The sequence below is a fragment of the Microtus oregoni genome, unplaced genomic scaffold (genome assembly GCF_018167655.1).
Source record: "Microtus oregoni isolate MIOR12 unplaced genomic scaffold, Mior012 000079F_ref0000094, whole genome shotgun sequence".
Lineage (NCBI taxonomy): Eukaryota > Metazoa > Chordata > Mammalia > Rodentia > Cricetidae > Microtus > Microtus oregoni.
Window position 1 is genome coordinate 2,639,356 of NW_024544537.1, and position 21,492 is coordinate 2,660,847.

The following is a 21,492-nucleotide window of genomic DNA, read 5'->3' on the forward strand; positions in this document are numbered from 1 at the left end:
CAAGTTGCAACAGAGGTCAGGTTTCCAGGAAGCAATGGTAACAGAACCAAGCTGTGAGATTGGGGAAAGGAAAGTGTTCAACTTATTCATAGCGCACAAGTCTAAGATGACAGAAGAGTTTATTATTTATTTTTTACTTGAGGGCAAAAGTTTTGAAGTATTTGTACTTCTACCATCAGCCATAACTGTTTAAAAGCTTCCCAAACACACGATGTAAATCCTAGGGCAAGTCTAACTATTCCTTGTGCAGAGCACACAGACACTGGAAGTCTGAGAAGCAACCTCCAACAAAAAGGTTACAGCAGCTAGCTTTTGGAAAGGGGAGTATCACAGTAAAAGATAGAGAATAACCTGCACAGATTACTTGTTTATTATTTGAAGATATAAACATGAAGGTCACTTTAGGAGACACACACACACACACACACACACAGAGAGAGAGAGAGAGAGAGAGAGAGAGAGAGAGAGAGAGAGAGAGAGAGAGAGAAAATGTTCCTAAATCCTATACCCTATGTTACCCTATGAACTGGCACCTGACCGTGTAATCCTATGGATATATTGAGACTTTCTATGTATAAATTGTGTTGCTACAACTCTCCATCTTTTAGTGTAAAGTTAGGTTTAGGTGAAAACGAATGGAGAAATCTATAACACCGAAATGTTAATATCCTAGAAAAGGAGGGCATGATTTCTCAACCCTTATCTCAGAAACCCCATTTTGTTTGACATGTTCCAGCAAACATTTATGGGTGCTGTACCTTTATTTTTTTCAAAAGAACCTAAATAAAAAATGAGGGTCAATTTTGCAGATATTAAGCAGCAGCTGAAAAACTGCCCTCTATTTTAAAAATGATATTTTAATTAAACAAGGAATAAAACAAAAACAACACAACACACAAACGAAAAACCTCAGCTAGCAGAAGGAAAGAAATACTTTTTCCTACCCATCCTTTAATTTTGTATCATGTATGTAATTTCTGAGAAATTGATATAACTTTGCTTTTCTGAAGGGGGAGGCTGAGTTTAGGTGCTGTCTACATACTTGTTTAAGGATCAGATGAAGGATCTCATTCTTCATCTTCCTCAGAAAAGGATTTGGCCAGGATTAAGTAATAAGGTGACAGTTATAAGAAGCTTTTCTTAACGGTCCCTTTTGCAGATTGTGTTTCTATAGGCATTGCTATATAGGAAGGCTACAAAATTATTACTTTTATCCTAGGACATGCCATGAAACTTCCTTACTCTGTGTATTCCCATGATTACTGACAAACTAGACTCAACCATGGAAATCCTTATGCTACATTAAATCTCTAGCACGGACAGTTGTTAAAATTCAGTCCAAATACATGGAGACCTTTAATGATAAATATGACATTCGTCATATGTCAGCAAACCAAGAATTACTTTAGTTTTTTGTTGGCTCTTGTGAAATTATTTTTTTCACCTTGATTTCATTGGGACATCACTGAATCATGTACATGTATCACTTTACCTCCACATGAAAGATAAAAGTGTCTTCAGGCTAGATATGATGCTTAATTATTTTCTCTATGTAAATACCCTCTGTGAATTTTACATTTAAAGTGTAGGCAATGCCACTTCTTTAACTCTTGGATGAGGGATTTCCTCAATAGACTAACAAATGCTCATTTTGACAGCCATGCCCTTTGAGCACATCTGCTCTTATGCTCATGAATGTAAGCTGTGCTTATAAAAGGAAATACAACCTCAAGTTTAGTTTAAAAAATGAATTAAATACCTAACATAATAATGAAATACGAAGTTTCTTTCCCCATAGTTTATCACTTTTTTAGGATAGGCAACTCAATTTGGTCATGCATAAACTATTCATCAAATTCATGTATATTTGGAAATTGAAATAAAAAAATTGCTAGAAATCAATTTTTCAATCTTTGAGTGTTTGTACAGGCACATGTTTATGATGTGTGTGTCTGTGTAGACGTATGCCACAATGTAATTTTGAAAGTAAGAGGAACCCTGCATGTCAGGTCTTTGCCTACATCCTGATTTAAGACAGAGTGTCTTTATTGTTCAATGCTGTGCACAATAGGCAGACTGACTAGTGGTTTTCTGAGGAGTCTCCATTTGCTACTTCCCATTTCACAGTAGGAGTTCTGGGATTACAAACACAGCTACACGCTTCCACCTTATCTGACCTTTGAAGATTCATGCATCAGTCCCCACGTTTTCAGCGTATAAACTTTGCTCACTGAGCTAGCACACCCATCCAGGAATTGGAATCAGAATTTTGTAGTGATAAGGAGGTGGTATAAGTCCGTTACATTCATATATTACAACATCTGTGACTACTATACCTTTAAAATACTTGACTTCCATTTATGACAAGTTTTATTCCTTGTAACAATAGAATTATCATTGATGGGGCCATTGTACTAGACAAAGAATTACTAAGAAACGTAGAGATATAAAATATGTAGATATTTAAATAGGTTTTTAGGAAGTAAAAGCCAGAAGGCAAAAGTTCTGAATCCTATACTTATCTCTTGACTTATATTTTTATATAACACACATATGCGCCTACACATACACATATTTTTATATTTAACTTCACACAGAAGTATGCCCTGCCCTTTCTTTTGCTGGTAATAAATGTGTGTTTATCATTCTTTAAAAATTCAACTTGCTTTTGAACATTTGTTTTAAGATCATATTAACCATTGCTATTTTAAAAATAGAAAATAGGCATTTTATTGCAAAATGAGAAGGAACAAATTACATTTTTAATTATTCTGAACAATATTCACCACAAAAAATACCAGAATATCCACAGTCTCTGGCTTCTTTAACACAGGAAAAAATAAAAAAAAAAAAGATTTGATTATATTTGGCACCTTTAAAGTTTAAGTAAAATATTAAGATACAAATATATTTTAAATGTTTGTTTTAATATATGTTGGGTTGCCTTTAGTTTATTCTCAACCTGTGAGTTATAACCCCTACAGAGTCAAAAGTCTCTTTAACAAGCATTGTGTATCAGATATCCCGAATGTCAGATATTTACATTACAATTCATAACAGTAACAAAATTAGACTTATAAAGTAGCAACAAAAAATAATTGTTTGGTTGGGGGGTCACCATAACATGGGTAACTCTGTTAAAGAGTCACAAAATTAGGAAGGTTGATAACCACTGGTCTAGGGAATAAATATCATGAACAGTAAAATAGATTTGAGTCTTTGTCTCTGTTTCTGTCTCTCTCTGTCTCTCTCTCTCTCTGTGTATTAGTTTGTATCTTTCTAATTAAGAAAGTTACATTCATAAATTAAGAAAGCTATTCCTGGATTCTACTTATCAGATACATTTCTAGCTGTATCCTTTCTGATAACTATATTAGTTTAGTTAAGTGTGTGTGTGTGTGTGTGTGTGCGTGTGTGTGTTTGTGTGTGTGTGTGTGTGTGTGTGTGTGTGTGAGAGAGAGAGAGAGAGAGAGAGAGAGAGAGAGAGAGAGAGAGAGAGAGAGAGAGGGAGAGAGAGAGAAGAGAAAGATGAATTCTAAGGGCATTATTATACCATTTAGTCTCATTTTATAGACCTTTTTTAAAGTCTATACAGAAAATATCTTCAAATATCTTCACAATTATTTTAGTAAGGAATAATTAGTAAAGAAGCCCTCATAAGGCACATTTTAAATTACTTTTAACAAGTCTTACATAGCTTCCACATCCAATCAAACTCTCCCCTGCAGCAAATAAAATGCAACAGTGCTAAGGTTTTAAGCATTATAGACACTGATGAACTAAGCTACAAATTAAAAGAAAATAGCTGTCAGCTGTAATTTTGATCCCACAATACACAAAGCAGAGTTCCAGTGAAAAGACCTATAACATATTAGGGATCCACATTGACACAATATTCTTAGTTTGTGAAAGAGTAGTATGTATTTTAAATTAAGTCATCAATGATTTGATACTTGTTTTGGGAACTTTATAAGCACAAGTATCCTAAAGAATTCAGTGTTTTCCTCACAAGACCAAAGCAACAGAGCATGAAATTGAACTCAAAAAGAGCCACCATTCTGTGTGATTTCTTGGCTGACACAATTTAGATATTTATAGCTTTACGAATGGGCCACTGGAGAAGAACTTGAAGCTTTCTCTGGCCAGGAAGGATTAATGAACGTGTGCACCTGGTAATTACACCACTCCATCTTCCTGAAAGCCCTCACACTGCCTCCGTGGCAGGAACTATAATGAAAATGCATTGAAAATATCAATCTGCAATTCCATAATTTAAATCTAAATAATAAAACTTGGTATCTTTTCTACCCACACATACAAGATATGATATCAACATTGACAGCATTTAAATTTAAAACATAAAAACTGAACGCCAGCCTACTATAGAGCATGCTTTATTTCCAAAGTAAACCTCATGAGAGGTAAAAGAGACAATAAATATACGAAATAATTTACAGCATTCAAATGTACAACAGAAAGCCCATAATTGTTCACTTTTATTGAAACACAGAATACATTATAAATAATCTCTTCGTGCAGACAGGGATATTCCCAAAGGTAAAAGGCACGGAGGTAAAATTGAGACGTGTAAAGGGTCTTCTGAGTCCAGTTACCAATTCTGTCCCTCTTCAAAACTCTTACTTAAAGTCAAACCTCACTTAATAACTTTTATAGTATAAACAAAAGATAAATCATTTTACTTCTGTGCTTAACTATACATGAATTGTAAAATTATTTGATTAAAACCTGATACATAGTGTCTGAGTTCCACTCAAATGAACTGTCACAAAGCAAGTTATATCTTTTAAAACTTGAACAAATCAAACTTTTGACATTACTTATATTTTTCCTCAGAGAAAAATGCAACATTGAGCTTCAAACTAGTATTTCTAAGTGTGACAGCACCAATATATTATGTATGTATATATATTACACATAAATGTATTATAATATAGCATATTAGAAATATATCTGTCTTTAAAAAATCAAGGTGTCCAAAAGCAAAGAAATGTTTTAGGATAAAGTTTTATGCTACTCAAATTTATGACCGTTTTAGTGAAGAAGAAAGAGAGAAATTTTAATGTAAGCACTGATAGTAAAAGTTAACTGCCATCTTAATGCGTAGGCATCAAGATTCCCCTGGCAGGAATCTCTTCAAAACACCTTTATTAAGCAGACGGGGGCACATGTTTTTTTGGGGGGAGATTGGGGTATCCTGTTACGGCTAAACTCTATTATTCCCTGATGAAGTATAGAAGGAAGAAATGTTCCAAGAGAGGGACGTAGATATGAATTGCCCCCTCCAGAGGAGCCAAACAAATTGTAAGAAGAGACTTCAAAAGCTAGAAGACCAGAGAGGCTCAAACAGACCTGGGCTACTTGCGTTCACTGCTGCTCCTCCCCCCCCCCCCCAATTTCCATTACAATGAGGTGGTTTAACTTGCAGGAATTAACACAAGGGTGCATTTTAGTTAATGCTTTGAACTACCGCCTTTTTTTTTTTTCCTGCCTCTAACTAGCTATAGCAAAATCACTTAATCCGGACCTCAGCCTTCCAAGTACAAAAGCATCTCCTCCCACCTACTGCTCACACGCTCCTGCATCAGAATAGAAGACTTACATAGAGGCTGCCAGACCTACGAAGAGCACTTTCCTCTCAACAGATGTCTTCCGGCTTTTTGGCGCACGCACACTCAGACACACTTGCCTACCTTAATAAGGTGTGCAAACCCCCCTTCTGGTCCACAATGCTGATTTTAGCTCAGAACAGCCAGCAATGCCTCCGCACAAAGCTTTGCCAGTGCTAGTGTGAAGAGAAAGAGCTGCTGGGATGCTGAATGGCACATCAGCCAACTTTGTGTGTAGCAAAGGCTCTAAAGAAATCCTGGGCTGAAGCTCTGCTGGATCATGGATTGGACTCAATTCCACTCCACACACAGCCTGCAATATCCAATAGAAAGAGTTTCTGCAGGCACTTGGTGTATAGTTTTGCAAATGGAGACAGACCCATATTTTCTTTTCTTTACATCACTGTGGCAAACTAAATATGTGATGCTCAACTGAAGATCAAACATTAGAGACAACCAAGGATCATTTAAAAACTGGAGTTCAAGCACTTAGAACTAAGTCAGGACTTGAGAACTATTTGTCCAAATAGCAAATGCTGAAGTAATGACGGGATCAAATCAGAAGTTGCAAAGTTTCCACGAAAGGAAAATTTATTTAAGTAAACCTACTGATGATAAAGTATTTGTTAGTTTATTGAAATCAATTTCTGCTATTTTCTTTTTTCTTTAGTCATTCCTAACATGGTGGTAGTTCGCTGCAGTGATCTTTTCCTCACTAAATGAATAACAGATTTTATTTTATCTCATCAATAACTATTTAGAGTCAGACTCACTAGAATGTATATCTATGTATTAAACCCTGGAGCCAGTCATCGAAGCTGTGCACCAAACCACATGCTAGACTGAATGAAAATACCATTCTTCAAGAAAAATGTTGCTTCTGTTATGCCCTCTCCATGGTCCTAAATTTATAGGCACATTCTTTTCTATGCTACAGTCATAAAGGAAAATGCGAGCTTACAAGACAGTGGTGAGGTAATTTCTAAAGCCATAAGGAAAAGTTCCAGGATGCTGCTCACCACAGTTTCTTCTCAGAGACATCCCCATACCTGGAAGCAACCTCTGGCAAATGTCTGTAATAAGACACAGGTGAGTATAGACGACAACAGGAAAAGAACACACCTAAGTTAGCAGATGACATCCCCGATGCAGTTGGCTTTACTGTGTTGATTATGAAAATAAATACAGATTATGATATTCTTGTTTCATTAATTAAGTACTTAAGCACATCTCCAAAGTCCCCCCACAATAAAATAGGGGGTTGATAACCTAAGGAGTTCTGAACTGTTTTTGAACCAAAACTGACTAGTCTATTCTTGATTGCTCACTACTCAATCTGGAAATGTCCTCTGAAGGAATCCTCATACCTATGCGTTCTGAGCACAGCAGTATGCATGCGTCAGAAAGATCTCACACTAGAGCCCCAGTGCATATCACTATACCTGTAATAACAATGCAATAAACATTTGGTGGATAATCAGATAAATGGTAAGTAAAGGAGGGATTCACTGGGATTTATATCTTCAAGCCTGCTACTATAGGAATATGATTTTTACAAGAGTTGCTAATTGTGTTGTCCAGCTTTTCAATCTTCTTTTCTCTCATAAAAATATGATCACCATTTGCCATACAGATAGATTAAACTTGATAAAGCCTGCTATTTAAGGTGTCACTGCAGTGCCACCTTTGGACGAGTAAGTTATCTCATTTGACAGATATGAAAATATTCTTCCCAAGTCACTAAATCAATATTGCACAACAGAGGAAATGATGTACATTTGACCAGTTCCTAGCCAGCCCCTGAATGAATGTGGACTTCTCTTTTCTTGGTTAATTCGACAGTTTGAATAGCAGAGGCTATCAGAGAATCCTTAGCAGAATCCAAATTGAACATCCTGAATTGAAAAAGAATCAAAGCACATCACCTAAACATTGCTCAGACCTGCCATTCATATTTTTATGCATCAGAAAACTTGAAAGAGAAAGACAAATTAGAATATAAATTAAACTATACTTTCAATAGTGGATGTAATAGCTTAGATATTTGCCATATTTATCCTTCTATTAACTGCATCTTCTCCTACTGTGAAAGAAGTTACTGAGTTGGGAATAATGGAGGCCAGAGACTCAAGTGTCCTGGCTCAGTTACCGACATGCTTTTTGATCTCATTAAAGTCTTTTAAACTTTCTTTAAATGTCCACACATGGGAATGGAGTTAATAATATCTCAACAGGAAGTGTTCCTAAAAAATGCAATGTGAACAGAGATTCCTGATAGCTCAGCTATTAAAGGCTAAAGCTCACAACTAAAATGTCAAAAATATAATACAATACAAATCAAAGGGGTACATTAAATAAAATTCAGCATATGATACGCTAAGTCTAGGGTGTACCTCAGCGTCTTCATTTGGAATAAGCACCCAAGTAATACTGATGCTGTTGCTCTGTAGGTTACAGTCATCAATGGAAATCATTGTTATTCTTCCAAGCCATAGTGAATTTTTCAGTTTTTCTTAAATCAACTCTTCTTATGATTTGCTCAACCAACAATTACTGGGCACTTATTCGAAATAGGAGCTGATAATAATAACATTTTGCAGATTGTGAAAACGTATTTGTCACCAGGTAAATACAGGTTCTATGTGAAAGTCACTGCCACCAAAACCAAAAGCTTGGGCACTAAGGATACTCAGTCAGCTTACCATCTACACTGATGCAATTCACCACTTCTTTTTTATAAAGAACATAACTTGCTTATGCTGGAAACTCATACAAGGAAAATAATCCACTTTTCAAAACGCTAGCATCCTCCAGAGCTCTGTCAACTTAATTGAAAGAAACTTGATAGAATTAATATTCCCATCTTGAGAACTTTTGTAATCAAACATCTGCTTTTTATTCTACTAAAAGTAAATAATAATACCGTGATCATAATTCAACACTTTTTGTGCCCTCACATAAGAGACATGACTGAAATTAAACTTCAGATTTCATGTAAATTCAAACTCACTCTTCCTCTTTTAAAACACCCAAAATATGGGTGCCCAAGGAACTTTCTGTATCATCATAAATAACAAATAAATCCTTTTCAACAGTTGTGTTTATGATATTTTGGAAAGTGACTTTCCATATACAGATGAAACAGATGTGCATCAAAAATCATAAAGCATGGAGATGATCAGTGATTCGGTGAGATAGAATAAGGGACACTAGCCTCTTTATGAGCTATCAAAAATTATTATACAACTGACGTGAAATTTGTGCACTTATTTTTCTGCAGACTTAGTTTCACAACTAAACCCTTAAGCTTCTTTTATTTGCTAACACAAGTATGGTACCGACATCATTGGCAGCGTTCTTGACTCTGGTGAAGGATGTGATTTATTTACTTTTGAATACTATGCTGAAAACATTTGAGAGTAATGTTAAGCAAGGCTAGGAGCCAGGAGTGGTGAATCACACCTGAAACCAGCACCGAGGATGCAGACAGAGGAATCTCAGTGAGGTTGAGGTGAGCCTGGCCCTCATAAAGAGTTCCAGGCTACAACGAGAGACCCTATGTCAATAAAACAAACAAATGAGCACACAGACAAAATGACTAGGGGACAACAGAAAACCTTCTGATGATGTCTGACCCGAGCTAGAGTTTAAAGGGGTTCAAGAATTGAAGGAAATGAAACATATGATCACATGCAATATCATGAGTGTCCATGTTTTTTGTTAGTGTTGTTTTGTTTGTTCGCCTGCTTTTTTGTATAAATTAAAGGGCTTATTTGGGTAAAACTGGTGAGAAACTTGGAGATCACCCACAAAATAACAATCTGTCATATCGGCTTAAATAGCATGTGTGACTGCTACTGAAAATGAGACCCACTGACAAACATTATTTCTATAACTCTGAGCTTTTCTTTAAGAATGCCAATCTCTGATCATACTCCATATAAGCTAAATGAGGGTTGTATAACTAACGGGAGGCTTCTCCATACCAGAGATTGAGAAGCACAGCCGCAAATGGTATCTTGGAGGCCATGGTAGTCTTTTGAAGGATTTAAAGAAGGAAGTGACATTATTAAATTTGTATTTCAGAAAAAAAAAGTGATATTAGGCCCATTCATTTCTTCAAGGCATTGACCTAGGGACTGGGAATTTAGCTCTACATTGTGTGGATTCTATGAATATTCTTATTCAGTATTCATTCAACAAACATTAATTGTGTGCCAGGTTTCATTTGTCTTCTACAAGAGCTTAAATTAGACACTATCGTACACTATCAACTGTGTTTTTTAATATAGCCAGTTTTGCTGGCCAGCACAGATAACAGTTGAGAATTTCCTAACATTCTATACTCTAATTGTTGGCTCTAATCTAAAACAGTTCTGTTGGTGCAGTTTGACAATGTTTTTATTTCACCGTTTCTACTCTATGGCAACTTAGCCCAAATTGAAGCTGTAGTAAAATATCCCAAGATTCTAAGTATGCAGAACATGGCTCTCTTTTTAATAATTGTGAATGTCTTATCTGAACGTGCATGGATTTGCTGTAGTGAGCTATTTAAAGCTAGCTAGTCTATTTCATGAATATTTTGTCCTTGTTTCCCATATGAAAAGATAGTGAACAGAAGCAGACTGGGGGCCCTCAGACTGAAGTTAGCCATTCCTGGTTTATCTGCCTCGCTGTGATCTTCCAATTCAGAATCATTGTGAAGTAAACTAATTACTGGGGCTAAATATAAATGCAGCAAGTTCCTCACTTACTTCTGTTTTGGTTGTGAAAGTCTCATACTTCCTACTCCTGACTACAGTTCAGGAGTCTCCCAAATTTCAGTGGTACTTCTAAATACTATTTCATGCATTCTTATACTCTCAAATTGCTTGAAAGGAGGCTGTGCTGGAAGTGACTATGAGTGAAATAAGTTAGGAGACAGGCAAGCTTTGCACTAGAGAGTGACTAGGACATTGCAATCCGACTCTATCTTTATTTGTAACTTCTTCCAGAACAGATCTTGTTATGAATTTCCAGCTTAGTCAATTTAGATGATAAAGTGCTACTAGTTGAAAAACTGTAACTTTGAATGAAGCTCAACTTTATTATCTTTCTCATGCTGTGACAAAATATGTGACAAGGAACAGTTTAAAGAGGAATTTATTCCGAGACACAGCTTGAGGGGATATATTCCTTCACAGTGGAGAAGCCATGAAGAAGATTCTGAAGGCCAGCTGATCACATCGCATCCACCACCAGAAAGTATTCCAGGTGTATAAAATATCCAGGTCCTCTCCTGGCAACCCACTTTCAATATCAAGGCACTGCCCCCTGAAGATTCCACTTTACCAAACAGTGTCTCTTATTCTGGGGACCAAGTGCTCATACAAATGAACTGATAAAGGACATTTCATATTCTAATTATAATACAGCTCAATGTTAAAATAGAGCCTTCCATAAACAGCAGCTTTGGACCTTTTATAGGACTTCAGGTTTCTACGTGTATATATATATATATATATATATATATATATATATATATATATATATATATATATGTGTGTATATGTGTGTGTGTTTATATATGAAAATAAAATATTGTAGTTATTTGGAAAATTATGTATAATAAAGTATATATAGCTTTTTGGCACTTATACCTTCTCAATAAATATCAGATTTTTTTTCTCCAGTCATTCCATTGACATTGAAAACTTCTGAAACATAAAAATTTAGCTACATCAAATGGTTGCTTATACATCTGAGCAGATGAGTTAGTTGAATTACACGATGAATTATAAAGAATATTCTGGAATGAATAAGGTGTGCATTATATTATTTGCAACAAAAGACTCTCCCAGATAAAGCTAGAAAAGACTGACATCCAAGAAGACACTGACATTAGTTCTCAGTACCCAATAGGCATATAAAACTACTGAGAACAAGTGGAGAGAAATAACTTACTTAGGGTTTAGGTTTAGAGGGTAACAAAATAAGGGTTGAAGCCTAGTGAATTTGAAGCTTCAATAAAGTAGAAAAGTTGAGAGAGAAAGAGAGAGAGAGAGAGAGAGAGAGAGAGAGAGAGAGAGAGAGAGAGAGAGAGAGAGAGAGAGGGAAAGCAAGGAGATGATGGGCACCTGTGATCCAGAGATAACTTGTTAACTTTTTGGTCCTCACTGCAAGTGTACTCTCCTCAACAAGTTATATTTCTCAGGTCAATTGGAGACAATCTTCAGCCTCTCCTGTGGAAATTCTATAGAACTGCATAAAGCACCAAAGGACAATAAAAAGCAAGGACAAGTGAGGAGACGACATCCTTAGGTTCTTCATGTGTCAAGGACAATTGAGCAATTTTAGAGAGGCGCACACACACAAAAAAAATCCCAGTGAAAGCCCTACTTTGAACTACCATGCCAAAGAAACCACAAGGAAATGCAAAATGTTAGGAACTGACACTATCCTGAAGACCCTGCCTAAGCAGCCATCCACTCTGACATTGCATAACTTAAATGTCGTCATATAACTTAATCTCCAATATTGAGCTTAAGCCCATAAATAACCCCACAGATTCCATTTCTGCATCCAATTTTACTTTTTATGACTTCGTTAGGATCTCTTAAAATCTTTTAAACCTACCCAAATTCTAAAACCAAACAAACATTTGTCTCTAGCATTTAACCTAAGTTTTCTATCATTTACTCTAGTCTCATTAACCACTTTACCTTGGAATTGTCCCAGATTTCATTCTTCCCTTCATAACTCATACTTTATTCTTCAGCGAACTAGTATTGCTACCTTCCAAATATTCTTCAAACCCTTCTCTTTTGCCCTTGCTTACAATGAAATCATTCTTGTTCCAAACTGCCTTCAATATTTCCCTTGATCTCTTGCAAAAAAAAAAAAAAAAAAAACCTACTTCCTAATTAATGACTCTGTAGTCTTTCCTACTGCAAAGGGGCTGCTCTCTAGGATCCTAAAGAAATACATCAAATTTTCCCCACGCAAACAATGAGTCCAGGTTTCCAAATCTCTAGAAGAAACAAAATTAAAGTAAAAGTGGATGATTCATCGTCAGGGGGTGAGGAAGTTAATGATTTGAATGTATTTAACTAAAAGGGACTAGCTTTGAGGTGCTTCCATTATAACGATGCAACTATTTTATTTTGGTTCTGTCTGAGGGTTGAATGCATGACCTTATGGTTTCTAGGCAAGTGTTCTATCAGCGAGCTACATCCTTAGGCCACAAGTGAGCTCCTTTATATAAAATAGTTCACTTTTAATTAAAATTTTCTATTTCAAGTTAAGTGTATGAATGTTTTACTTGCATGTATGTTTTATGCCCCATATGCATGTCTAGTGCCTGTGAGGGGAAAAATATAAAAGGACATTGACTCTCCTGGAACTTAAGCACTATGCTTGTACCAGGAACTGAACCGAGGTCCTCTTAACCACTGAACCATTATTAAAGGCAACATGTACTATAATTGCTACTGCTGTGTATGTGTTAATACCTGGCACACAGCATGCACTTCAGAAACACTTGATGGATGGACAAATGAGTGTACAAGTAAGTTTAAGTACCAGAAATTATAATCATGTAAAGTTGATTAATTACGAATGCTCAGTTTGGCCAAATTGATTAAATTCCTTGTTACTCTTTAAAACTAAATTGGCAAAAAAAAATATTCCAATGGCTTCATGATAAAATAAAATACACTATTTGCAATTTTATTTCATTTTACAATGCACATGCATGTTATCATGTAGTACCATAATAGAAGAGCACAAACAAACACTGAAAGAAAGATAGAGCGAAAGAGGGAAAGAGAGAGAGAGAGAGAGAGAGAGAGAGAGAGAGAGAGAGAGAGAGAGAGAGAGAGAGAGAGAGAGAGAGAGAGAGAGCTTCCATGGAGAAGAATCAATAAAAGCAGTGCCAAGATTACAAATTATTTTCTGAACACTTGAAAGGCACCTGTTTAATTATCTGCTAGATTGTGTCTATCCTTTCCAATTCAGATCCTTTTGCCTCTGCCTGTGCAGTCAGGCATACCCAACCCTGAAATCAAGCTTGTTCTTGAACAGAAGAATTCAGCTGGGCTACATTTCATAGCTTGGTCTGAAAATTATGTTTCATGTATAAATAAGCTGAAATATCACATAAAATACTGTGGTCTGATCCTGCATGCTCGGAGTAAGAGGTCAAGTGCTTAGATTTACAGAAGCTTTTACAGTGTGTTGTGTGAAAAAGTTAATACTATGCGTGGGCTTTGAAAGCAGGTTCGTTGAAGTCAGGATGGTTTTGTCGTTAAACTCTCACTCTGTCACTTGCTAAACTTTCTGATCTTGGTCTTGTATCTCAATGTGTCAAAGCTGTACTTTCTTCAGGTGTAATTTGGAAACAATAACAGAGACAACTACAAGGATTATTTTGAGTAGTAAAAGAAGTGTGCATTCAGCACAGAGATAGACTTACGTACCGTTACATGGTATTGACTCTACTGTTCAGTTAAGTTAGAGAGAATCATAATGTTTTGTACCTTAAAGCAGTCAAAGAATCAAACTCAGGCCCTTTTACATTGTAGTGCCCAATATATGTCCAAAAAATCAATACTCTATGTGTATAACGATTTATAAATTTGAGAGTAGTAAATTTTAGGGTCAAATAATAGTGTCTATAATATTTGAGACATTACAATTTAAAACGTTTATCTTTTTTCTTCCAATTGTTTCTACTCACAGAATTGCTGTGAAGCTCTTTCCTATTTATTCTCATGGGAGGCATACTGGGGAATGTTACAAATACTATTTAACTTGATCTTTTTCCTTTTTGGTTGGAATTTGAGGCTTCAGCATCTTGTAGAATGTATTTCAGCAAAGGCAAATATTTACTGATAGAAGATAACCATGGGATTTTGTACGCAGCATCTTTTACGTTAGTAGGCAGGATTTTATGAATTGGTTGAATTATTTCACTGAATTTTTTTTTTTTTACAGACAATAGATTCTGAGGGCAGTTTCCCCTCCCATCTCCTCACCCACCTAGTTCCAGGATTTTTCTTTTCTCTCTCTTTAAAAAGGAAAAAAAAAAACAGATTTTTTTTAAAAGACAGAAAATTCTATCGGGCATACACACAGTATAACACAAAAGCAGAAACCATAATATACAAGCAAAAATCAGTAGAAAGTAAGTTGAAATTCATTCCTCCTCTGCATATACTGGTGTCCCAGTAAACTACAAAACTGGTAGCTTGCTTTAATTTTACTATAAATGTCTCTGAAATCATGGAGATAACTTTAAAAGAACAGAAATCTGGTAATGGTGGGGCATTGCAGAAATCTCAATACTCTAGTAGTTGAAGCTGGCGAATCAACTGTAAGGTCAATCCTGCCTGAAGTACACAAGACTGCTCTAAAAGATTTTTTAAAACAAAACACAAGGCAAAAAAGAAAGAGAGAGGGGGAAGAGAGAGGGAGGGAGGGAGGGGGGAGGGAGGGAGAGAAGGAAAAAGGGATGAGGGAGGGAGGAAATAAACACTTGGATTATATAATAAACTCTAGTTTAATATTTAACCTTAATTTTCCCTGCTGGGTCCAAGCAGATTACTTTATTGCCTTTGATGGCTTCTGCAAATAATTGGTCTCTCTCCTTCTTTATTGCTTCCTTGACCTATTAAGTTTTCACTTGATGTTTTCTCATGCATGAATATGCCAGGAACATTTACCCAGGTCTAATAAATAACATTCTAAAATAATACAGATAAACTTTATAATATATGCTTCAATCCTTGCCAATTTTCCTAAGGATATACTTCCTCTATCTGTTTTAATCCACTTTTCTTTTCTTTCTATTTTCTACTTTATGCTGATTGATTGATCTTTTCTTGAAACTCTTGGATGGGCTTCCTCTTTATTACCTCCCATCTATGATGTCCTCAGGTTCACATATAATAATGAAGTAGACTTATAGCTTAGAAACATCAGATTCTGATGAATAAATATAAAACTAAACACTGAACTGAGAATCACAGGATATCTCTATATTGAAGCAGGGAAGCTCATGAGTTAGTCAAGGCTTGGAAGGTGACATAGATTTGTCATAAGCAGAGACCCATTACAGCTAATGATCTTTATTCCTGTTTAGAAAATTACTCCTGGACAAGGAAAGTTAAATGTTCTGCATAAGCTTATATTATACATATTGTTTATCATCACACATAATTTATCTTATAGATTTGTCCCTAGGTATCTTGAGGACCCAAGCTCTCATTGTCTTTCAACAAACAGTTTTTATTCAATACAAAGAAAGGTACTAAAGAATTTAAAAAATACTTTAACATAATTTACATCAGTTGTATCTTCCTTCATTCTTTAAACTTTAAGAGTGTGCGGCGGCTCCTGGGGTATGTTAGGCCAGTTGAATTTTTGTGTCTGTTTCATTTATCTACTGCATTATATTTAAATCCTCATTAAAATTCTAGAATTCCCAGGTAATTTAGGTATCAACGTTAATTTGTAACAAAGAAATGACTGGAATGGGATGACGAAAATAAGAACTTGTTCTATTTAACCTTTTAAATGTGATTATTCTCTCTAAAACATTCTTAGTTTCATCATTGACTTGTGTTTGCACATGCAATTGTGAAAACCCATGGGATGACTCACATAGGATCGAATTCTTAGCCACAGAATCACAAAACATAATCAGTCTGTCTGGCACTCTTTGCTTAAATCACACACATATACTAGTTCATTAAAATAATGATTCAGAACTGTTTCTTCCTCTCTCAACAGCCATTACTCTGTAGCTCTTTCACCTAGGGGTATGATCATATGACAATTCCCATTTGTGAATTGATGGGTGAACTGGCGTTATCATTATGTTGGTGTTAGTCAGGGAACCAAGCTGTTGAGAGTTCAGGGGAGAAATATCCTGGATGGGTATCAATGGGACACAATCTATCAAGCAATATTTTTGTACTCTGGCCCTTTCTGTTTCTCTTCCCTGTCTTTCATAATTTTTCCCTCAGCCTTGGGTTTGGAGGCTGCAGTGCAACTGTATCAGGTGGAGTTGGGCACATCATGTACATATGAGCAAAGGTAAATTAGTGCTCTAGGTTATACATACATATGTGTGTGTTCATGTAAAATTATAATTAAAAATAGATCACCAGTTGGGGACAGGGAGGGAGACGTTGGATAGGAATGATATAATGTCATAAATAATAAAACTATTGATAAAAGAATGGAAAGTATAAATTAATAGCAGGAGATGTGCATGAATCCCAAAATAAGATGATGTTGATCACACAATAGACTATTGAAAATATGATAGTGTAGTACTATTTCAGGTTTTAGTGGTACTAGAAAGAAAAGTTTTAACAGCAATAATAAATGCAGCCAAAAATAATAATAAATGCAGCCACTGTATAGTATCATCTATTCACAACCCCATGTCATATGTCCCTTCTCTATAATTGCCATGGAAGACAATCTTCCAGCCCTTCAGTATCTTAACTAATTTCGGTGTGGAGAAAGGATGGGTGACATCTCCAACGATAACTAAAGGGAGAGTGTTATAATATCCATTCTTTCCAGTGTTTTATCATTTGTCAATTCATTTTTCCATTAGAATTTGTATATTGTGTCCTTAACATAAAGATAATGACAACAAAGAGAAAAACTATCATAAAATTTTATAAAGAAAATATAAAGGAAAAATTCTCAAGCAAATTAATTTCAGTATGTATAATGATAAATTCAAATGTATATTTAAGATATTTAAGAAAGTATGTACCTTCTATTTTCTACAACTGAGAAATGATATGTCATGCCATGCCAAGTAACCTCTTTGTCATACTCCTGTGATATCTGTTACTTCTTATATAATTCCTTATTTCAAAAAGAACTGGGTGTGGTGGCATATGCATGCTTTTAATCATAGCACTCAGGAGGAACAGTCAGGTAGATCTCTTGAGTTCAAGGCTAGCCTAGTCTACAGAGCTAGTTGCAAGGTAGCCAGAGCTACACACAGAAACCCTATCATAAAAAACAAAAACAAAAAAAATAGACAAAAATGGAGGAGGAGATGTAGGAAAAGAAGGAGGAGGAAGAAGGAAAAAGCATGGATCTGTGATAGTACTCTGGTTGCTGAAACAATGTTAGAAATTTTTTTTTTCTTTACTAGTTCCTATGCTGGTAACATTGAGTCTCAGACGTATTTCTTATGTCCTTAGCAAGTTACATTTCTACAATCTCATTCTAGTTTGATTCCTGTTGGGGATAGTAGTGCTCCTCCTTACTTTGGATGATACCTTCAAACTTCTCCCTTGGCTCCCATTCCCAATTAGCAGCACCAATCGTTGATCTAGCAGTGACATAGTTTGTCTGGTTCTTTAGCCCTCATAGTGTTCTTTTCCCCTTTTGTTCATAAAACCTCAGAGATAATAGCAGGCTCTTTCCATTGCTGTTACCAACGGATCTGCCTTTTTATCGTTTGTTTGACATTATGACAACTTCAATCATCTTGTAATTAATTCTGAATATTAATTTCTTCCTATCAGAACAGGATCATTCTTTGCTATGAGAGCATTTTTTTCTTGTGGACTGTTTAGTACTATCTGTGTAAATACCCAGTAAATGTCAGTGAAATCTGAAATTTAACAACCAAAAATGTTGCCAGATATTGACAGTTGTTCAGTATTAAGAATTGCCTCTAGGAGAGAACCGCTACATAAAATGTATAAAACACTGTATTTACCTGACAGAATACTATTCCTTCAAACTATATTTACCCCATCATATATGAAAATACAGTGGGAATACATTCAAATGGTAATATCTCTTTTTGTATAAGAGTTATGATGTCTGTAACCAGAAAATAACGGATAGGTAAATTAACTAACAAATGCAGATTTTGCCAGTGGGGCAGGGAGCAGGAAGAATGGGGCAGGGGTAGAGGGAGAGTGCAGGGAGATACAGCACAAATTTGGGACATTTGGGGGATGATGTGGCAACCTAGTAACGTGGAAACTTCCTGAATCTATATGCTTAATTCTAGTGAGGACTACTGGTAACGGAGGATACAGAACCTGCACTGACCTGACCACCTTCTGTAGCCAGGCAAAGCTTCCAGTGGTGGGAGTAGTTTTCATTCAGTTAAAATGTTTGTCAAGAAGGTACCAGGCAGATGAGTAAACAGCCCAGGCTAATGCTAGGACAGAAGGTCGCTCCCTGAAAATTGACATCCACAGAGCCCACGAAAATGTACCGAGATCAAGCTGGTACTTGCATGGAGCCTTTACCCCTCCTGATGTTATAGTTTCTGGCATTGAAAGATCCTCTTCAGGCTGCAGAAAGTAAGACCTGGACACCAACACGACCCTCGACCTACAATCTTTCCTGCCTGCAAGATGTGGACTACTTGTTGAAGTGGCCAAACAATATCTGCTTTAACTTCAGGCCTACACTACAAGAAGAAACCCATGCCTCACTGTCTGGATGACCAAAGACATAGGGGTAGAACCAAACATGACTGGTAAAAAAAATGGCATGACTCCTAATGATATTCTGATATCCTCATAGATTGGTGTCTTTTCCACTTCTCATCACAGAGGCTTCCTCTGGCATGAGATGGGAGCAGGTACAGGGACCCAAAGTCAGATCCTATGTGGAAAAGGAGTCTCAATTGGAGGTCTCCATTGGGTCCCATCCCTTGGAGTTCTGGGAACCCAGTTGAAGAGAGGGAGGAAAGATTATAGGACTCAAATGGGGATGGAAGAAACAAGAAGAACATGGCCCAATTAATCAAAGAAGCAGGGCTCATAGGGGCTCACAGAGACTGAAGAAGGAAACATGGAGCCTGCAAGGGTGTGTACCAGGTCCTCTATGTGTGTCTACAGCTGTTAGCAAGCATGGTGTTTTTGTGGGTCTCCTAACAATAGAAAGTGGAGTATCTCTGACTCTTTTTTGTTTGTTTTTTTAATTGATTTTTATTGAGCTCTACATTTTTCTCTGCTCCCCTTTTGTCTGCTCTTGGGGTTCTTTTCTTCTATTGAGTTATCTTGTTTAGCCTTGATATGATGGCTTTTTCCTTGTCTTATTATATCTTCTTTTGTAGTGTTTGGTTGTTGTTTCTTGGAGGCCTGCTGTATTCTCAGGGAAACAGAGTGGGAGTTGGTCTGAGGGAGAGGGGAGGTACGGAGAATCTGGGAGGAGTGGAGAGAAGGGAAACATTTTTTTTAAATATTTATTTTATTTATTATGTATACAATATTCTGTGTGTATGTCTGAAGGCCAGAAGAGGGCACCGGACCTCATTACAGATGGTTGTGAGCCACCATGTGGTTGCTGGGAATTGAACTCAGGACCTTTGGAAGAGCAGGCAATGCTCTTAACCTCTGAGCCATCTCTCCAGCCCCAAGGGAAACATTTTTAAAAATTAAAAATTAATTTAAAATAAAAATTAAAAAGAATTATATGAAAAATGCTGTATAATACTTGAATCCATCTGTAGGAATTTTTTAGTATCTAGTATAGCCCAGCTAAATATTAATATGTTATTATTTGTTTAACAATAATAGGGCCTTTGGGATGTGGTGGTGCATGCCTTTAATACCAGCACTTGTGAGGCAGAGACAAGTACTCTGTGAGTTCAAGGCCTGCCTTGTCTACAGAGCATGGTTTCAGAATAGGCTCCAAAGCTACAGAGATATCCTGTGTCAAACCCCTCCCCAAAAATTAAAGAATCATAGGGCCCTGGAATTACTTCATTTCTTTAGAGGAATTGCAAATAATTAATTAAAATTAGGCATAGCTTCTCACTGTGCAGAGATGGCATATGCTACCTTTAGTCCCAGCACTTGGGAGGCAGAAGAAGACAGATCATTGTGAGCCTGCTCTACACAAGTTCCAGGACAGACTCCATAGCTACAAAGAGAAACCCTGTGTCAGAAAACTGAAAAAAAAAATGGCATATCTTAATTTAACTGACATAAGAAACACAATAACATGCAAAATTATACTGGTTACTTTTTCCTCACCTCAAGCGATGGAAAAAAATAGATTTTCCATAACACTAATGTTTTCTCAGAAAGAGTTAAAAGTGTCATAGCCCTCAGTTGGTGCATATGAACTAAACTTCCAGCTTTTTAACTTTTCTGTTTCTTATTTTTAATTAACTGCGTTCTTACCTGATTTTACTAATGAAAATCAGATATGATTAGGTCACATATCTTTCACTATTTGCTATCATTATAACAACAAATTTTAGTAAAGTCACATTAAAATTCTGCATACTTTTTTGTAGCTGTGGGAAAGTAATGTCTAATTTTATCTAAGTGATAAAAGAGAAAGGAAATATGTAGAGATAGATTATCTAATAGGTGTTACAATCTTAATTTGCATAGATAAGCATGTGAGCAGGCATTTTGTATTAACATATATATTTAAATTTTTCCTTAAGACAATTATCATGTTTAATGTAATAGTTCATAGTAATTATTGGCCTGACATAATTTAAAACAGTGGTTTTTAATCTTCCTAATGCTGTGACCCTTTAATAAATTTCCTCATGGTGTCCTGACACTAAAAAATTACTTTGTTGCTACTTCATAGCTGCAATTTTGTTATTGTTTTTCTTCTGAACTATAATATAAATATCTGGCATTCAATCCCCAGGGTGTCTTGATTCACAGGTCTACAATAACCTAAAACAAGAGACTCTAGACATGCCTGTGAGAGATTGAGATTAGATTCATTGAGGCTGAAATATTCACAAGAGTTGTAGGTGGCACCATGCATTGCCTGGGGTTATGGACTGAAGAAAAAGTGCAGACTGAGCTGAGTGGTTGAATGCATTGTTGAAGTGATGCAATAAGATTAGCTGCCT

The 21,492-nt window shown here is 36.1% G+C and overlaps 1 protein-coding gene across 2 annotated transcripts in view; it reads right to left on the reverse strand.

The window, feature by feature from the left end:
* The window catches only part of Dmd (dystrophin), a 1,759,261-nt gene that overhangs the window by 1,046,849 nt on the left and 690,920 nt on the right, over positions 1 to 21,492 (reverse strand). Inside the window, exon 1 of one of the 2 annotated variants that reach the window (XM_041642826.1) lies at positions 5,712 to 5,755. The exons of the other annotated variant lie outside the window; for it this stretch is intronic. The gene's annotated coding sequence lies outside the window, so the exon portion shown is untranslated. Of the gene's footprint in view, positions 1 to 5,711; positions 5,756 to 21,492 lie in introns of those variants that run through there. 2 annotated transcript variants of the gene reach the window in all.